Genomic DNA, 8,584 nt, shown 5'->3' with positions numbered 1-8,584 from the left:
ACCGTAACAGAATTCTAGCTTTTGAATCGAAGGACGGGAGTCACATGATCCATAGCATTAGCGGGAGGATACGGAAAGCATGCGATAGGACAAAGTCCTTCTCGACACTTTTGAGGACAATCCTCACATTACGTTACCAATCGTAAAGTTTTAACCAGATATTTAACAGCTATTCAATTTTAACAGGGAAGGTGGAAACGCGAGCCATAATTCTACAACTATTTTGCAAGAAACACTTAGACAGTGTTCATAATTAATTGCACTGAGAATTAAGCATGTTAATTCAACAGTGCGCTCCCACTCAAATCAATATCTCACATAATTAATTTTGAGTGATACAAGATCCAGACTTCAACTCATCGCCATAGAATCATCATCTCATAACGGGAATTTTAATCGATAGGCCAACTTGCCGATCACATCTCTATGTGACTCTTGCTCATCTTTCGATGCGTGTGTTCCGAGCTCAGGACGATCCTGCCATGAACGTCAAGACAACCAAGTGATCTTGCTGTGAGGTCTGACCTCACCCGCCTCACACTTCTCTAATCGTTCGTACCCATGCATCCATGGCGCACCCCGAAAAGATAGGTGCCGTGACGGTGCTACACTTGGGAGAACACTAACTACTTGATATTTTAGTGAGAGATCATCCTAATAAAAGCGACTACCGCACAATCAAGAAGGGTGCATCATAAGGGATAAACATCTCAGGCAATTCATAATAGCATGATATGGTATAGCCCTTTCTGACGGAGAAGTCTTTCATTTCTTCGTCTTCGGCATTTGCGTCGGTGTTCACCTTCGTGAAGATTTCCACCACCTTGTCAGTGCACCAGATAATATCGCTATCTCCATAGCTAATAAAATAAGTGCATTACTTAAGGTTGACACGCAGGTCACTAAAGTGACAATCATATGGCTCCAGCCATCATGCCGAATCATGACACGCAGGTCATGTTAATCAATTTACATCATATAGTCATCTCATACATAATCAAATTGAATATGAGCATTGCTATACCACATCACATGCACATGCAAACCCTCCTGCAAAACCAAGTTAGACGTTTCTAATCGGTTCATGCAAACTTGTTTTTCGTGGCTTCTAAGGTTTTGACTTAAACCACAGCTACCAACGTTTTATCATCAAGTATGGTTATTCAAGTTGCTAGATTAACATCTCGGGGTGTATGAAAAACGAGATAGTTAAATCTCGAGCCCCATACTAAACTTCGTCATACGCATGACCCCCGTGCAGATCATATCTGCAATGCCCTTTCATCTGCGAATTTCATCTTTCTTTTGACTAAGGCAGAACCCAAAGAACTGATAGCACTTCCATGATCAATCAGGATCACGGATTGCCAAAACTTTGTCAAATTCCACCATGCTGTCTTGAGATTGAGAAAACGCAAATTCTAGGGAAGCAACAAGAACGTCGGGTAACAGATTTCATCTATCACCCACATAACTAATTTTCAACAATAGATCTCATCTACTCCAAAATTATATTATGCAATACCCATACATCTCCATGTATTCTAGATCATAACCTGCATCTACGCATAGCACGGCTCTTGATGCCACTGTAGGGGAACGCAGCAGAAAACAAAAATTTTCCGACCTACGCACCAGCCCAGGACCACTATGGAGACTGCATACATGGTTTGATCTTTTTCGTTACCGACTCGTAGCGCAGCGGGAAGTAGAGTCGATGACGAACGGCGGTGCAGATCCCCGCAGCTAGGATTTACAACCTCCCAACCGCGAGGATGTATACCCTCATCCGCTCCTCAGACAGCCCTCCGGGAGACGGTCGAACAACCCCCCCGGACGGTGTCGCGGACAGCCCTTCGGGAGGACCTTCGAAACTCGAACGGTCACTCGGACAGCCCTTCGGGAGGACCTTCAAAACTCGGACGGTCACACGGACAGCCCTTCGGGAGGCACTCACGAACTAAGACCGAAACTACGATCTCTCTACAGAGTTGCACACATACGGTGTCATCTATCCAGCAGGGCTTCGCCGTCCAGAACTAGTTCCTACTGGAACCCAGACAGCCTTTCGGCTCTACGAAACTATTTCGCTGGGAGGGAGAGAAGAAGCCAGATCATTGCATGGCACTTGTATGAGAGCAAAGGGATGATTGTGGAGAGTGCCTCTCCACCTCTATTTATAGGAAAAACCCAAGGGGTAGGGGCACATGAAAAACCCCAAAATGCCCACACTTTATGTCACACATAAAGGGCATAAAGGGCATAAAGGGATGTCAAGTGGAGCCCCATGGAGGAGCTGCACCCTCCAACGTCCCACCTTCATGGGGGGCCTCCAAAGGGGGATACTTGATCCCCAAGTCCTTCTAGAAGCCTTTTGGGAAAAGCCCCAAAAGGTGGCTTTCCATAAATATCCCAAAACGCACTTTCACTATTCATGACGACATTTTTCAGCGTCCGTTCGAACTGAAAATATTTATGTGGGCTTAGAACATTTCTAGTACCCATCATAATAATTTTCAACGCATTCCGAAACAATTCCGCCTCCTCCTGGTCTTGGCCTCGTTGCACCGATACGGAAACCTTTGCTTGATGCCTCGATACTCCGCGCATGCGCTTGCCCCGTTTGCACAAAAGAGGAAACAAGGACATTGTGCTGGCTGGCGCCCGCCTGGCGCCCGCCTGGTCTCGATCGTCATGGCTTGCGTCACGAGCACCTCGCGAGGTACTCCTTGCCTTGATCTCTCCGCCTCCTCGCGAGCCTGCCTGGTGAGGCCGCCCCTGAGGAAGCCTTGCGTCGTCTGCCCCGCGAGTCTTGGCCCCTCGCGAGGGTCTTGAACTTGGGTTGATGAAGACAGGCCGTACTAGGCCACTGCTTGAGCCACGACGCAGGCCGCAGGCAGGCAAGTCTAGGGACCCCCGTTCACAGAACGCTGACAGTAGCCCTTGGGCCTAAGGCGCGCTCGGACTTGGCTTAGCAGCGAAGCCAAAGGGCAAGTGCGGAGTGCCGCGGGCCCCAACAGCCTGCGGCCTTGGTCGCCGCATGGTGGTTGATTGGACGTGGGCATCTCCGCTTCCCCACGCTCCCCCAATATTCGCCTGGCTAGGCGGCCACGAAGCTTTACACAGTTATTCCCTCCTTGCTGCCCGCGTGCTTCCTGTTCCCCTTTCTTCCTCGAACCTCTGTTCCCGCTTCCAATCTGACTTGAGCTCTGCCCCCTCCATCGCTATGGCGCCAACTAGCAGAGAGAAGGGGAAGAAGCCCGTGTTCTCATCCAGCTCGTCTCTGGAAATCGAGCCCGCCGTCGGCCGGTCACTGGTGCTCAATCTGGAGGCCTTGGAGAAGATCTGGCCACCAGCTTCAACGAGTGCGGAAGGAAGATGGTTTGGCCTGCATCCCATGCCTCCATCGACAGGATTGTCACAGAGGTTCAATTCTCCGTCGACGCCCTGTGGGCTGGCCTGGTTCCCCCTTTCTTCGCTTTCTTCAATGCAGTGCTTTCCCACTACCAGATCCATATGATGCATCTTGATCCTCAATCCATTACCCTTCTTGCTGTCTGCGAAGCCATGGTGGGCATTGCCCCTTCCGTTGCCCTCTTGCGTCACTTCTTCTCCTTGTGCCTGATCGACCCATTGCAGTGCTCAGGATGCGTGAGCTTCCAGGCCGTGGCAGAGATGGCTGCCTCGGAGATTGATTTTAGCCTCTCACCTTCTATGAATGTGTTTCGGACGCGGTGGCTGTATGTGGATGTCGGAGTGCCCAGCCCCCTGCTCTCGCATCCGACATTGCCTATGATACGTCTCCAACGTATCTATAATTTTTGATTGCTCCATGCTACTTTATCTACTGTTTTAGGCAATGTTGGGCTTTATTATCCACTTTTATATTATTTTTGGGACTAACCTATTAACCAGAGACCCAGGCCAGATTTGCTGTTTTATGCCTATTTCAGTGTTTCGACGAAAAGGAATATCTGACGGAGTCAAAACGGAACGAAATCAACTGGAGAAGTTATTTTTGGAAGGAAAGCAACCCAGGGAACTTGGAGTGCACGTCAGGGGAGATACGGGCTGCCCACGAGGGTGGGGGGCGCGCCCCCTGGGCGCGCCCCCTACCTTGTGAGCACTCCGTAGGTCCGCCGATGTACCCCCTGCAGCCATATATACCTACGTACCCTAAAACTTCCAGAACAGAAAATAGATCGGGAGTTCCACCGCCGCAAGCCTCTGTAGCCACCAAAAACCAATCGGGACCCTGTTCCGGCACCCTGCCGGAGGGGGATCCCATCACCGGTGGCCATCTTCATCATCCCGACGCTATCCATGACGAGGAGGGAGTAGTTCACCCTCGGGGCTGAGGGTATGTACCAGTAGCTATGTGTTTGATCTCTCTCTCTCTCTCTCTCTCTCGTGTCCTCTCTCGTGTTCTCTCTCGTGTTCCTCTATGGCACGATCTTGATGTATCCCGAGCTTTGCTATTGTAGTTGGATCTTATGATGTTTCTCCCCCTCTACTCTCTTGTGATGAATTGAGTTTCCCCTTTGAAGTTATCTTATTGGATTGAGTCTTTATGAGAACACTTGATGTATGTCTTGCCGTGATTATCTGTGGTGACAATGGGATATCATGTGCCACTTGATGTATGTTTCGGTGACCAACTTGCGGGTTCCGCCCATGAACCTATGCATAGGCGTTGGCACACGTTCTTGACTCTCCGGTAGTAGCTTTGGGGCACTCTTTGAAGTACTTTTATGTTGGTTGGATGAATATGAGATTGTGTAATGCATATCGTATAATCATGCCCACGGATACTTGAGGTGACAATGGAGTATCTAGGTGACATTAGGGTTTTTGTTGATTTGTGTCTTAAGTTCTTATTCTAGTACGAACTCTTTTATAGATCGATCCGAACGAATAACTTTGAGGTGGTTTTCGTACCCTACCATAATCTCTACGTTTGTTCTCCGCTATTAGTGGCTTTGGAGTGACTCTTTGTTGCATGTTGAGGGCTTGTCATATGTTCTATCTATGTAATTATTGTTGAGAGAACTTACACTAGTGAAAGTATGAACCCTAGGCCTTGTTTCCTATCATTGCAATACCGTTTACGCTCACTTTTATCGCTCGCTACCTTGCTGTTTTTATTATTTCAGATTACAAAAACCTATATCTACTATCTATTTTCCACTTGTATCTTCATCTCTTCGCCAAACTAGTGCACCTATAAAATTTGCCATTGTATTGGGTGTGTTGGGGACACAAGAGACTCTTTGTTATTTGATTGCAGGGTTGCTTGAGAGAGACCATCTTCATCCTACGCCTCCTACGGATTGATAAACCTTAGGTCATCCATTTGAGGGAAATTTGCTACTGTCCTACAAACCCGTGCACTTGCAGGCCCAACAACGTCTACAAGAAGAAGGTTGTGTAGTAGACATCAAGCAGTTTCTGGCGCCGTTGCCGGGGAGGTGAGTGCTTGAAGGTATATCTTTAGATCTTGCAATCGAATCTTTTTGTTTCTTGTTTTAGCACTAGTCTAGTTTATAAAAGAAAACTACAAAAAAATGGAATTAAGTTTGTCTCATACGCTTCACCTTTTGAATATCTTTCATGAGTATGATGGAAAGGATAATTGTGCTCAAGTGCTAGAAGAAGAAATCTCTAAATTGTTTGGCACTAAATCTTTGAATGATGAGCATGATTGCAATGTTGTTAGTATGAATTCTTTGAATATCCATGATACTAATGATGATTGCACTAGTTATGATGAAAATATCTCTTATGGGCATGTAAACTTTTGTGGAGTGCATGTTTGCATGAACACACCAAATAGAGAAGATATTTATTGCAAGAGGCATAAGTACTTAGAAACCAAATTGTTGCAAGAAGAGCTAGATGAATGTGCTGAAAGATTCAATATTTTTCGCACTCCTTGTGAACTTTGCAATAAACATGGTCATTTAAAGCTCCAATGCTATTTATTTCATGATCAAGTCGTGTCCAAATATTGTGATACTTTGATTACCCTTGAGCATCATAAAGAGCTTAGCCTTCTTTTGGGTTATGAAGAAATGAAAAGTATAACTGAGGGTATTCCAAAATTTGCCCTTGATAAAGTTCTTCATTTTGATATAGAGAAAATTTATATGTATTGTGCGGTGAATTGTATTGAAAATCCTTATATTGCCAATTACATAATGAAATGAAAGCAAATGGAAGATGATGAGAATACTAATGAAAGGGAAGAGGCTTCCCAATCTCCTATTATTTCTTATGATGAATCAGGTAACGAGGAGGAGATTTCTATTCAACCAATCTCATCAATAAGGAGCTCAAAGAGGAAGGTTGAACCTACACATAATGTGAAGAAGAAAAATAAAAGAAGGAGCAACAAAGGTAAAAAGGTATCCCTCCCAAAAGATGTTGCTCCTACTACTACTTGTGATGATGATAATTGCTATACTATTGGTGCTATCCATATTTTTAATGATGAGAGTGATTATGCTTATGATATGAAAGGGCCCAAGCTTGGGGAAGCTATGTTTGATGAGGATGAAATATTTGAGAATATATTTTGTGGAATTAATGTTTGTCCCAAGCTTGGGGATGCTACGTTTTGTGAAGATGATATTTTTAGCATCCCAAGTTTTGATATGCAAAGTTGTTGTGATGATAGCATGCCTCCTACGTATGATGATTATATTGATGAAAGTGGGTTCGGAAGAGTGTGAACTTTAGGAATTAGTGATCCCATTATTTTGAAGGATGTTGGATTTTATTGTGATGAATATGAAAGTGGATTTGGAAGAGTGTCAACTTTATTTAGTGATTCCACTATCTTGGGAGAGGTTTCAATCGATTATGATGAGAACGAAGTTGCTACTTATGATGATTATTGTGATGAAACTTATGATATAAAAAGTAGTGATGATTATATTTACAAATCTTGTCATGATTATGACTACCCTTTTTCTGAACATTACTCTTTTAGTGCGGAAACAATTTTTAGTGTTCAAGTCTCTTATGATACTCCCACTATTATTAATGAGAAGAATTTTGCTTATGTGGAGAATAGTAAATTTTCTATGCTTGTAGATCATGAAAAGAATGCTTTAGGTGCTGGTTATATTGTTGAATTCATTCATGATGCTACAGAAATTTATCATGAGTGAGGAATATATGCTTGTAGGAATTGCAATAATGTCAAGTTTCCTCTCTATGTGTTGAAAATTTTGAAGCTATGCTTGTTTTGCCATCCTATGCTAGTTGATTATTGTTCCCATAAGTTGTTTGCTCACAAAATCCCTATGCATAGGAAGTGGGTTAAACTTAAATGTGCTAGTCATATGCTTCATGATGCTCCCGTTATGTTTCAATTCTTATCTTTTATTTGAGCATCATTGTCATCATCATGCCTAGCTAAAAAGGCATTAAAGAAAAGCGCTTATTGGGAGACAACCCAATATTTATCCTTACTGTTTTTGTGTGGCCACATGATTATGCTACTGTAGTAATCATGTTTTATAGCTTTTGTTTCAATAAAGTGCCAAGTAGAACCTTTGGGAAGACTTGGGTGAAGTTTATGTGATCTTGCTGTGAAAAACAGAAACTTTAGCGCTCACGAGATTAGCTGCCATTTTTTACTGAAGAGTGATTTTATGTTGATTATTTTTGCAGATGATTAATAGACAAATTCCTCAGGTCCAGCAATTTATTTCATAATTTTTGGGGTTCCAGAAGTATACGTTTTATACATATTACTACAGACTGTTCTGTTTTTGACAGATTCTGTTTTCTATGTGTTGTTTGCTTATTTTGATGCATCTATGAGTAGTATCGGAGGGTATGAACCATAGAGAAGTTAGAATACAGTAGATATTACACCAATATGAATTTATAATGAGTTCATTACAGTACCTAAGTGTTGGTTTTATTTTCTTATACTAACGGAGCTTACGAGTTTTGTTTTGAGTTTAGGTTGAAGGTTTCAAGTTTTGGGTAAAGATTCGATGGACTATGGAATAAGGAGTGGAAAGAGCCTAATCTTGGGGATTCCCAAGGAACCCCAAGGTAATATCCAAGTACAACCAAGCAACTAAGCTTGGGGATGCCCCGGAAGGCATCCCCTCTTTCGTCTTCGTTCATCGGTAACTTTACTTGGAGCTATATTTTTATTCACCACATGACATGGGTTTTGCTTGGAGCGTCATTTTATTTTGTTAGTTTTTTCTTTCTGTTAGTTAGAGTAATGTTTTGCATCTTTAGTTTCAATAAAAAGGTCAAGGATAGCCTTTGCCATGCTTATTTTGCTAGTATGCATGTTGCTGTTTGAAAACAGAAAGTTTACCGCTGTTGCAGAAATTCCCTAGAAAAGTAAGAGAATGGTCTAATGTTGAATCTTTTTGCATATTGAGCTCTGATAAATTTATTACAGTGGGAATTTTAGTTCATAATTTTTGAAGTCAGGGAAGTATTGATACTCTTGCATTCTTTACAGACTGTACTGTTTTGACAAATTGCTGTTATGGTTGCATTGTGTGCATATGTTTGCTTGTTTAATGATTCTATTTGAGGATAGGAGTAT

This window comes from Triticum dicoccoides, chromosome 1B (genome assembly GCF_002162155.2).
Source record: "Triticum dicoccoides isolate Atlit2015 ecotype Zavitan chromosome 1B, WEW_v2.0, whole genome shotgun sequence".
In the NCBI taxonomy this organism is placed as follows: Eukaryota; Viridiplantae; Streptophyta; class Magnoliopsida; order Poales; family Poaceae; genus Triticum; species Triticum dicoccoides.
The sequence above is the reverse complement of the archived record's forward strand: the minus strand, read 5'-3'. Positions refer to the sequence as shown.